The sequence below is a fragment of the Macadamia integrifolia genome, chromosome 11, assembly GCF_013358625.1.
Source record: "Macadamia integrifolia cultivar HAES 741 chromosome 11, SCU_Mint_v3, whole genome shotgun sequence".
Classification (NCBI taxonomy): domain Eukaryota; kingdom Viridiplantae; phylum Streptophyta; class Magnoliopsida; order Proteales; family Proteaceae; genus Macadamia; species Macadamia integrifolia.
In genome coordinates, this window is record NC_056567.1 from 25,966,810 (window position 1) to 25,976,938 (window position 10,129).

General features: G+C 41.8%; 1 protein-coding gene across 2 annotated transcripts in view; it reads right to left on the bottom strand.

The window, feature by feature from the left end:
- The window catches only part of LOC122093935 (protein FAR-RED ELONGATED HYPOCOTYL 3-like), a 43,734-nt gene extending 34,713 nt beyond the window's left edge, over positions 1-9,021 (bottom strand). The window contains exons 1-2 of one of the 2 annotated variants that reach the window (XM_042664494.1): positions 8,748-9,021; positions 8,433-8,470 (exon numbers count right to left, since the gene is read on the bottom strand). The gene's annotated coding sequence lies outside the window, so the exon portion shown is untranslated. Of the gene's footprint in view, positions 1-8,432; positions 8,574-8,747 lie in introns of both variants that reach the window. The other variant, XM_042664495.1, reaches the window with a different exon arrangement.
- Between the last annotated feature and the right edge of the window lie 1,108 nt (positions 9,022-10,129).

Here is a 10,129-nt window from a genome sequence, read left to right on the forward strand (position 1 = left end):
ATCTTCTTCTTAAAACCCTCCTGGAATTTTAGACTCAACCGACAGCTAACGAAGGAGATCTTTGCAACAAAACCTTACTGCCTTTTCTGCCATGGGTTCTGTGCGCAAGAAAAAGCTGACCCCTCCTTCCTTTCACGATTCATTTCTTTCCTTTTTTTTCGAAACCCCATTTAATCCCCATCCATACTGCTCCTACCTCCTATCTTTTTTACATCTTGCAACTAATTTATTTCTCATTCCCAATATATCCCTCCCAACCCATATGTTACATATCCCTTAGTCTTTTGTCTTTTGTCTTTTGTGACAGTCTTTTATTTCATTCCATATTAATACCCCTCCTTTAACCTCTTATTTACACCCTGTCATCAAGTTGAATGCTATTCCTAGTTTAACCTTAGACAATAACTCCTAATCCCCTCCATGCCCTTACATCCATTTGGCATCTTAGAATTTCTGGTTATTTACAAAAGTGCCATTCCACCCTCATGAACTTCAGTCTATTTACTGTTTGCCACTTGATTTTAGACCTGAATTGTTTAAGTTCTTAAGTGGGCCCACAGCCATCTTAGTTGGGTCTCTTAGAGCCCACGGCCCCCGCATTACCCCCTCCTCTCCTCCTCTCTCCCCCTCCCTTTGCCTTCTCCCTCTCTTCTCTTCTCTTCTCTTCTCTTCTCACTCCCTACCTCCTCCACTCTTCCTCCCCTTTCTCTGCTTCTCCCCTTCCCTTCTCCCCTCTCCCCTCTCCCCTCTCCCCTCTCCCTTCTACCTCTGCCTCTTCTCGCGCACTCCCCCTTTTTTCTCCTCCTCCTCTCCCTCTCCCTCTCCCTCTCCCTCTCCCTCTCCCTTCGCCTTCTCCCCCTCTCTCTTCTCCTCTCTTCTCGTTCTCCTCTTCTCCCTCCCTCCTCCACTGCTCTTCTTCCCCTTCATCTGCATCTCCCCTTCCCCTCCCCCTTCTTCCTCTTCTTCTTCTCTCGCCCTCTCTCCTTCCTCCTCCACTCCTCCCTTCTTCTACCACGCTTGCCAGTGTCGATCACCGAACAAGGTTCGAGGTCAGTTATCTTTATCAGTGTTGAGGCTGCTGCAATCACTCGGCTCGCCTTCCCGTCCGCTGCCTGCCCTGTTGATGACTTGGTGTCTGCCCCTTCTGAGCTAGCTGCTTTCCGGTCACTGTCCCGTCAGCCTTGCTGCCCTTTGGATGCCTCTCTCGTCAGGCCTACTGTCCATCCTCCCGGTTGGCCATCAGGCTCGTTTGGTCTATCCGTTGGCTCGTCTGCTCCTCCAATTCTGCCTCTTGATTGGCTGCTCGTCATGCCTGCAGCCCTTTTGGACACCACTCTCGCCAGGCCTGTTGTCTTGTTGGTCGTCTCCCCTTCCAGATGTCGGGCTCGCTTGGTCTTTCCGCCTACTAGCAGCATCGGCTTTCGCCCTCGTTGTCTGCTTGCCCCGGTGGGACTGTCGGTCGTTGGGAACCTAACCTTCGGTCTAATGCTTTGCCTCTTTGACACCAGCCCGCTATGCCGTTCTCGGCCGGCAGCCACTCCGACGTTATCCTTAGAAAGGTCGGCGCCCTTTCGCCTTGGAGGCCCCATCAGCTAGGCCAGCTGACTGCTTGGCCAAGGCCCTTCTTAAGGCCAATGCTCCTTCATCGTGGTTGCCTCTTCACTTATGGTTCTCCTTCGTATTGACGGCTAGGAAATGTTGTGTTGAGATGTTAGGGTTAGGGATTTTGGTTCTCTTCCCAATGCAGACCGATTTTCCCTCCACCTTAGGTTGGGCATCCGGGCTGGCATGTTGAAACTCTTTGAGGCCACGTGGACCCTGTTTGATGCCCTTTTGGACTAATCCCTATTGGGGCCACATTTCCCTCCCCCTTCTTTTAATGCATTTTCAATTCACCCAAGCAAAATTCCAAACATTGATAATAAGACATAGTTCACAAATTAAAAAATGTCGGCTCCTATTTGATCCCACCGGCTCACTCGCTCCCAATGTCTCCTTAATAAACGGTTCTCCGGCACACCATCTCCATCTCAGGCTGTGGCAGCCGCTAGGGCTCCTCAACACCAAGTATACCCTCTCCTGATTTTCTCCGCTCCTCCCTATATCTCTTACTTTTCTTTCCTACCCATAACCTATATTCCCTCATCACAGGATCTTTTTCCCTGACCCTGCTACTAAAATCTCTCAGGCTAATTTTATCTCAGCCACCTCTCCTAACTCTCTCTCTCTCTCTCTCTCTCCTCTCACTCTCCCTCTCCCTCCCCCTCCCCCTCCCCCTCCCACTCCCACTCCCACTCCCACTCCCACTCCCACATCTCTCTCTCTCCTATCCCCCACACCTAAAATACCCCATCACAAACAAAATTTTACCTCAACCTTCCTCCTCCCCAATTTTACCTCAACCATCTCTCTCTCTCTCTCTCTCTCTCTCTCTCTCTCTCTCTCTCTCTCTCTCTCACGAATCTATCTTATCCCCCTCACCTGAAATCCTTCATCACAGGTTCTCTCAGACCTGATTTTATCTCAACCCTAAAGACCCTATCAGATTTTAACGCAACCCTCCTCTCTTTGACTCTCTCTTTACGCACCCGACTCCCTTCCTACTCCTCTCGAACTCGCCCTTGGCCACGACTTTATCTCAACTATCTCTCCCCCAGAAGTGGCCCTACCTACCCTCCCTACATCTCACCACCAACCACCTCTTTGCCACCACCCTTAACTAATTACACTAGACCGAAATCCTTGCCCAAGTGGTCTGTCCCTGTTTCATAGAAGCACTGGTATTTAAAAAAAAAAAAGGTTCTTTATCTGATTTCACCTCCCTTCCTCCCCCTAATTATCCTACTCTCTTCACCCCTTACCTGATTCCCTCCTCCCAGCACTGACTTCCGAAGTACCCGTACCCTAGCACCGCCACTATCACCTGGTCACCGTACCAGTGCACGAATATAAGCTGGACTCCCAGGGTTGGACAAGGGTTGGGAGTCCTCAGTAGTAAGGGATTTTCTCCTACTCCCAATTTTACTTCCACATTTTTTTTTTTTTTTGTCTAACTAGTTATTGATTATCAGCTTATTATCCTGCCCTCCCCTGATTAGGCTTTAGCTCGACTTATCTGGTTTCTTTATGTATTTTGTTTGACATCGGAATCCGGATCGTACCGTTTTGCGTTTCACCTTGCATTGCTCATTTTGCTTTTCTCTTATTTGCATATGATAAATCTCAGACCTGATTTGCTGTCTGTAATGTATTGAACCTTTCCATAGCTTACATTTCTTTTGTAGTAGTGCTTAAATTTTTGTTGATATCGAGATATACTGTATCACCTTGTGTTGTTCGATTTGCTTATTTTCTTGATTGGTTTGTTGTATACCAGTTTGTATTGTGTAGAACCTTGCCATAGTTTCTGTTCTCTTTTAGCGTTTACATGGTGTGCTTTACCTGTGTATGTTGAGAATCACCGTTTAATGAGTTAAGTGCCCTCCCCCTTTCTTTTCTTTCTTCTCTTTTTATTCTTTCTATTAATATACTTATTCTTTTATATTATATTGGTGCTATGAGGTAGGCAGCCAGCATCTTTTTATAATCAGCCAATTACTTTTTGCATGGATCCTCATATTTTTTTTAATTATCTTTTCTTTCTTGTTTTATGCCCTATCGTCCTCTTGCTAAGGCATCCCACCAAGAAACACCACACCATGTGTATGTGCGAGTTATGAATCCCGCCAAACATAGGATCAGATTTGCTTCCTGGAACATTTTTTCGATGACTGGTAAGAGTATGGAGCTGAAAGATGTCATGAGGAAAAGAAGAAAAGGATTAATATTGCATCCAATCGAGGGACTAGATGGAAGAGTAAAAAACCTTAGATCTTAGATGACTTCAAGCTTAGGAATTCGGGAGAACAAAATAGTAAAGGTGGAGTACGCATAGTGGTGGACAAAGACCTAAAGAATGAGGTGGTAGATGTTAAAAGAGCCACTCAAATTCATGTTTCACAAAGTACAATTCTTTTTCAGACCTAGTCAAGATTGCGATCAGGGATGATAATTCTCGAATTCCTTTTATCATATCAAAATAGATTGTTTTCCTTTGGTTTGGTGTCTGAGTTGGGTTTTGGTTTTATTTTATTTTATTTTCTAATTTTTTTTAGTAAATCTTTGGATGTTGGTTTCGGTGTAAGGTGGGTTATATCCCCCCCCAACACATTGTTTCTTCTTCATTTATCTTCTATCAATAAAATTTTTAGGTTCGGCCAAGGGTACCCAAATAAGTTCCTGGTTTAAAAAAAAATGATTTTAAAAGAGTTAGAGATAGGATTTTATCCCTCAAGCTTGTGTTAGAGAACGAGGTTGTCAACATAGTTAGCGCCTATGCACCCAAGTGGGGTTGGATGATTGTAGGAAGATACAATTTTGGAAACACAAGGATGATTTGTTGCAAGGTTTTGGCCCAGGAGGAAGGATTATAATAGGAGGTGACCTGAATGGACACGTTGGATTGGAAGAGATAGGAGAGGATATAAAGAGGTACATAAAGGATATGGACTTGGGGAGAAGGATGAGGGGACCTCAGTTTTAGACTTTGCGCATCTATCTATTGCGAACATTTTCTTTGCTAAGAGAGAAGAGCACTCAGTTACCTACAAAAGTGTTATCTGCAAAATTGGGCACCCTACCAGCCAAATAGACTTCTTCCTAACTAGAAGGGCCGACAGACTACCATCTAAGGATCGTAAGGTTATAGCTGGGGATAGCTTAACCTCTCAGCATAGACCGTTGATCTTGGATAACACCTCAGTATGACATGACGTAACGTAACTTAGGGAAACCTATTTGTCCAAAGGTAAGTGGTGGAGATTAAAAGGAAATTCTTTAGGGGCATTTACCGATAAATTGGTCAAGCAACGGAATTGGGATTTTGAGGGAGACGCCAACATGATGTGGACTGAGATGACGGCCTGCATAAAAAAAGTTGTTACAGATGTTCTAGGGGTGACGAGGTATTGGGCCAGCCCCTAGAGACACTTGGTGGTGGGATGAGGAGGTTTAGGGAGCCATTAAGACTAAAAAAGATTGTTTTAAGACTTGGCAAAGAACTAAGGAAGTAGAGGATAAAAAGAAATATAAGATTGCCAAAAACGAAGCATGGAAGACGATGGGGAAAGCAAGAGCAGAAAAGTAGAGATTTCGACAGTATTAGATGTGTTAAAAGTGATGACGAGAGAGTGTTAGTAAAGGATAAAGACATTATGAAGAGATGGGATGAATATTTTTGTGACTTACTAAATAGAGACAGTTCGAGCAGAAGTGGCGTGGAAAAGGGCAGTACCCTTCAAGCCATCGCTCATCATAGATATGTACGAAGGGTGGGAGAAACCAAGATTAAAGAACCCCCTACAAAAGATGAAAGTGGTAAGACACCTAGACCTGATGATGTCCCAATTAAAGTGTGGACGAGGTTGGTAATATGTAAAGTATCCTGTCTAACCAAGCTATTTAACCAGATTATGAGCACAAGCAAAATGCCAAATGAATGGAGGATAAGTAGCATAGTTCCAATCTACAAAAATAAAGGTGACATTCAGAGCTGCAACAACTACAGAGGTATAAAACTTACCATACTACGAAATTATGGTAGTATCATGGCTAACCAGCGATGATGTATGGGGTAGAATGTTGGGCAATCAAGAAGCGTAACATAGAAAAGCTCAATGTTGCAAAGGTGAGGATGTTGAAATGGAGCAAAACTAGGAGGAATAAAATAAGGAATGAACGGGTTAGAGCTGATTTGGGAGTTACCCCGATTGGGGACAAGCTCTGAGAATGTCGTTTAAGGTGGTACAGCCATGTTCAACGAAAGCCTTGGGATGCCGTAGTAAGGAGTGATCAGATCCGGATGGAAGGAGCTAAAAGAACAAGGGCAGGCCTAAAATGACCTTAGATGATGTTGTAAGGATAGACATGCAAAAGCTAGGACTGGACTCTAATATGACTGCTAACAGAGCTATTTGGAGGGCAAACATTCATGTAGCCAATCGATTATAGGTGGGATGTTCATGCGGTGTTGCCATTATTTTTTTTAACCCTCTTAGATCCATGTAACCAACCCCATTTAGTTGGGAAAAGGTTGAGTAGTTGTTGTTGTTGTTGTTGTTGACATAACAAATTGTTATAGCAAACACCACCTGCGTAGATGTATCCCCACTATTCTATTACCAAGCAAAGAGTAAGAAAGAAGAATACAAGAGCCAATACAAGTGTTTTCACCAAATCCAATATATTAAACAGAGAACTGTCACAATAACAGTATTCAAAAATCATTAGGGTTCTGTCGTTAGCTTTGGCCTTCAAACATCATCAACCATATTAAGAAGTTAAGGAGATCAACAAATCTTCCAACAAGAAAAAGAACCATATTCTATCAAAACATTTGGGAAAATAAAATGTGGTCTGATTGATTAAATTCCAACTAGAAAAGGGCAAAACAAAGAAACCATCTATGACCAAACTACAACTATTACCAACCAAACAATGACATAAATTTGATTAGAGCTTCCATTAACAACCCCCTTCCAAAATAAAATTGTCAGGAGCCCGCAACCTTCATATCCTCGTGTATATGTCCAGAAAAACCTCTAGTAACTAATATGTTAATAAGCCCCTATTGCCTCACTGAAACCCAAGAGAATTCCTAGGTGGCACATTAATTGGACTCCACAAAACTAGTAAACGAATTTCATAAAAACTTTTCTACTATTGCCATGTTCAACTCCCCTCAATCCTCTCAATCTCTCTTGAAATTTAAAGATCATTCTGAAATATTCATTGTCCCTATCATTCCGATATGCTAGTGATATGAATCGTCTGATCCAATCAATTTGGGACCACCCTTCTCTGGAAAATATAACCATATTCATCAACTCTCTTCAATTTCTCCCTTCCATGGCTCTCTTATGAAGCACGGCTTTCAAAGCAGGTACTTCCACTCATCTTCAGTTTTGACAATGACATGGCTGTCCAAGAAGGGGAAAAAAATTCAACTTCTTGTACACATTATTTACCTTCTTCCTGTAGGCAACCATTCAAGTCTGGTTATACTGTATTCACATTCATGCCCCTCTAGATGTTGTGTTCTCATTCAGCATGCTAGCTCTTCTCTCACTCCCTTTCTCCCTCTCTCCCACATCCTCTTCTGTCTTTCTAAAGTTAAAAAGAAAAAAGCATCCGCCATGAAATGTCAAGTATTGTAGGCACATATGTTGGAATTGGCAAGACTAGAAAATGAAGAAAAGACATGTCCTTCAAGTGGCACTCTGAATCATAATTGTATTCAACGGTGCTCTCGGTAACCCTTCTTAAGATTCTTAAAGTTTCTCGTAAACAATCCGGGGGCATTTCTCTATATCACCTCCCATTTTAGCTTTGCATTTCCAATTTGTCTTTGGTTCTTGGCCACAACAAACTTTGTTTAGTGAATCATGGTACAAGGAAAACTAATTTGAATGGAGGGAGTCTGAGTTTCTGTGGAGAACTTCAGCTTGAAAGATTGTAACTCAATGACACAGCAGAAATAGCACAAATACTATTCTTATCTAAGCAGAACAAGAGATGGTACATCCGAGCACACCCTTTGTTTGCCAAGAGGTTTTTTTCTTCGCACTTCTTAAAAAAAAAAAGTCTATTTTTCATTCTTTTCTTCTTCTTTTTTCTGGGTGAAAATTGGTTGATTATGTCAATGTTAAGAAATGGATATATCCATCCTTTCAATTGTTGTAAATTATCATATATAAATTTGGCGAAGCATTCATATCTGGGGTTGGGCTGTCAACAGGTCGGATTTTAATCGAATCAATAGTTGCACTACCCAGACTTGAGGGTACGACATGTGATTTGAAGTTTTGATACTTAACATCTTATCGCATCACAAGAAAAGGGTCAAAAAAAAGAGAAGCAAAAAAAGGCAAATCTAATTTATAACAAGAAGAAAGGAAGCACAGATGAGATGGAACTGAAGGTCGGAACCTAATCCTTTCTCTCGAAAAAGAAAGAAACCTGAAGGCACTCCCTCCTGGTCTCCCCTTCCCCGTCATAACCAACTTTTTGCAACAACATGATGCCCGCCATAAATCCATTGCCACACATCTCACATTTTCTCCCCCATAGTAGGAAGAGAAAGGAGAGAATAAATACAAATCATAATCGGCCATCAAATTATCCATAACACTACTTAGTGATTCAACTATAATTGCACCCCAAAAAAATATTATCAAATCCTTTTTGCATTCTACAATCTAAATCTTCAGTCACCAAAACCCGAAAGGCATGACACAGAGAAACAAACGAAAGAAACTGAAACTTTTATAACAAGTTGTTCCACCCAAAAATATTTAAAATTCAGCAAAACAATAAATGAAGAAGTGGGTTCTTACCAGGGCTGTGTTCCCCGGTAAAGCCGTCAAATATCTCTCTGTCAACAAATGGGTTCAGAGATTCGAAAACAAACCCAAGTCAGTAGCTTCAAACATTTCCGACAACCTTCAACTGATATAACCACCAAAAAGTTTTGTATTCTGAAAAACGAAGAGAGAAAAGAAAAGGCAAACCGCGTATCCACCGAAAAGATTCTCATCAGAAATCCAAACAACAAACAATTAAAAGCCCTAACACTTCTTCATTTTGAACATGCAAACTTAGCCACTATATGTATCAAACAACAAACAAAGGAAAATTATGAGAAACCTCACCAGGCAAAAAGATTTTCCGAACTTATAATCACCACGCCCGATTGAACTCCTTATCGGATTTCGATCCCAATCGAGATTTGCAAGTGTTTGAACTATTCAGAATCTGAGAGACATTTCAGCTTGAAGAGGGGTTTTAGAAGTGGGGTAAGGGGGTTAGCATCAAAGCCGTGGTAGAAGCAGAAAAAAATGAGATGAGGATAGAAAGAGAGAGAGAGTGAGGGGCCTATCAGATCTAAGAGGTGGGTCCTATCGGTCTACTGGTAAACGAACAAGGAAGACAATGGTAGACAGTTCATTAGACACCCATTCCTGAAGGGCCTCGTGCGAATATCACCGAGAGTGAAAATCTATCTAATTTAACCTAAGATTTACCTTATCCAAGAAAGAAAAAAAACCAAAGATTTACTACCCTTAGTCCCTTACAATATCCCTTTTTTTAATTAACCAAAAAAACAAAAATACCCATTTGTTTGTCCGCATGTAAGCTAACTTTTGGGATTAAAGTAGTCTTTTGGCTGAACCCTTGAATTTCAATTGAGATTTCAAATTGTTCTCTATTAAGGGTAGCTTTGTAAATTCACATTAGAATATGTTTCTGTTTCCAAATCAATTTCCAAATCTAATATTTATTCCCCTCCTAAAATTCACTCACCTGCCCGAACAACAAAGGCGCTCCATCAGCGAGGGATGCATCTTATGGAGACAAGGACTTGCGCCGGCAAAGACCAGGTCACATGTCACAACATGTTAATTTGGTACTATGCAAAGCAAGATCATCTAGTATGCATCGCAAGCATTGTGGAGGTGACGAAAGGTTTATTCAGCATTATAATGCTATTTTGGAAGATCATATGGGCTCAAAAAACCATGCAATCTTGTCAAAATGCCCTACATGTTAACAATATGAACTAATATACAAATTTTCAGTGCCCACAAGTAACTCTTATTATCTGGAATAAATTTGCCTAAACTACCCATTTGCCGGAAGATAATTGGAAGGTTTACAGTAAGGTAGTCTATTTATCTCCACCCGTCACTACTTCCTCATCCAGCAAGCAATAAATGCCCTAAGAGGCTAAGATTATGTGGAGAGCAGGCCTTATGAGAATAGAACAGGTTTTTCATCTACCCCTGCTAGTGATACCTTAAGCAAGCTAAATAGTGATGGTGCTTATCCATAACACCAAAGGAAGGAATGTGGTAATCAGACATAAAAAAGTGGGTTTATTGCTGCAGCAGCCAACGCAAGTGTCGCAATTAGAGCGAACGAAAGGCCTATCTTGATGGTATCCTCCTCTACAGTCGTCGGGGTATGAGAGATTTTGTGTTGGAGCAACTCACTCCATGGATGATTTGAGACTATCATCCTAGATTGCAAAGAA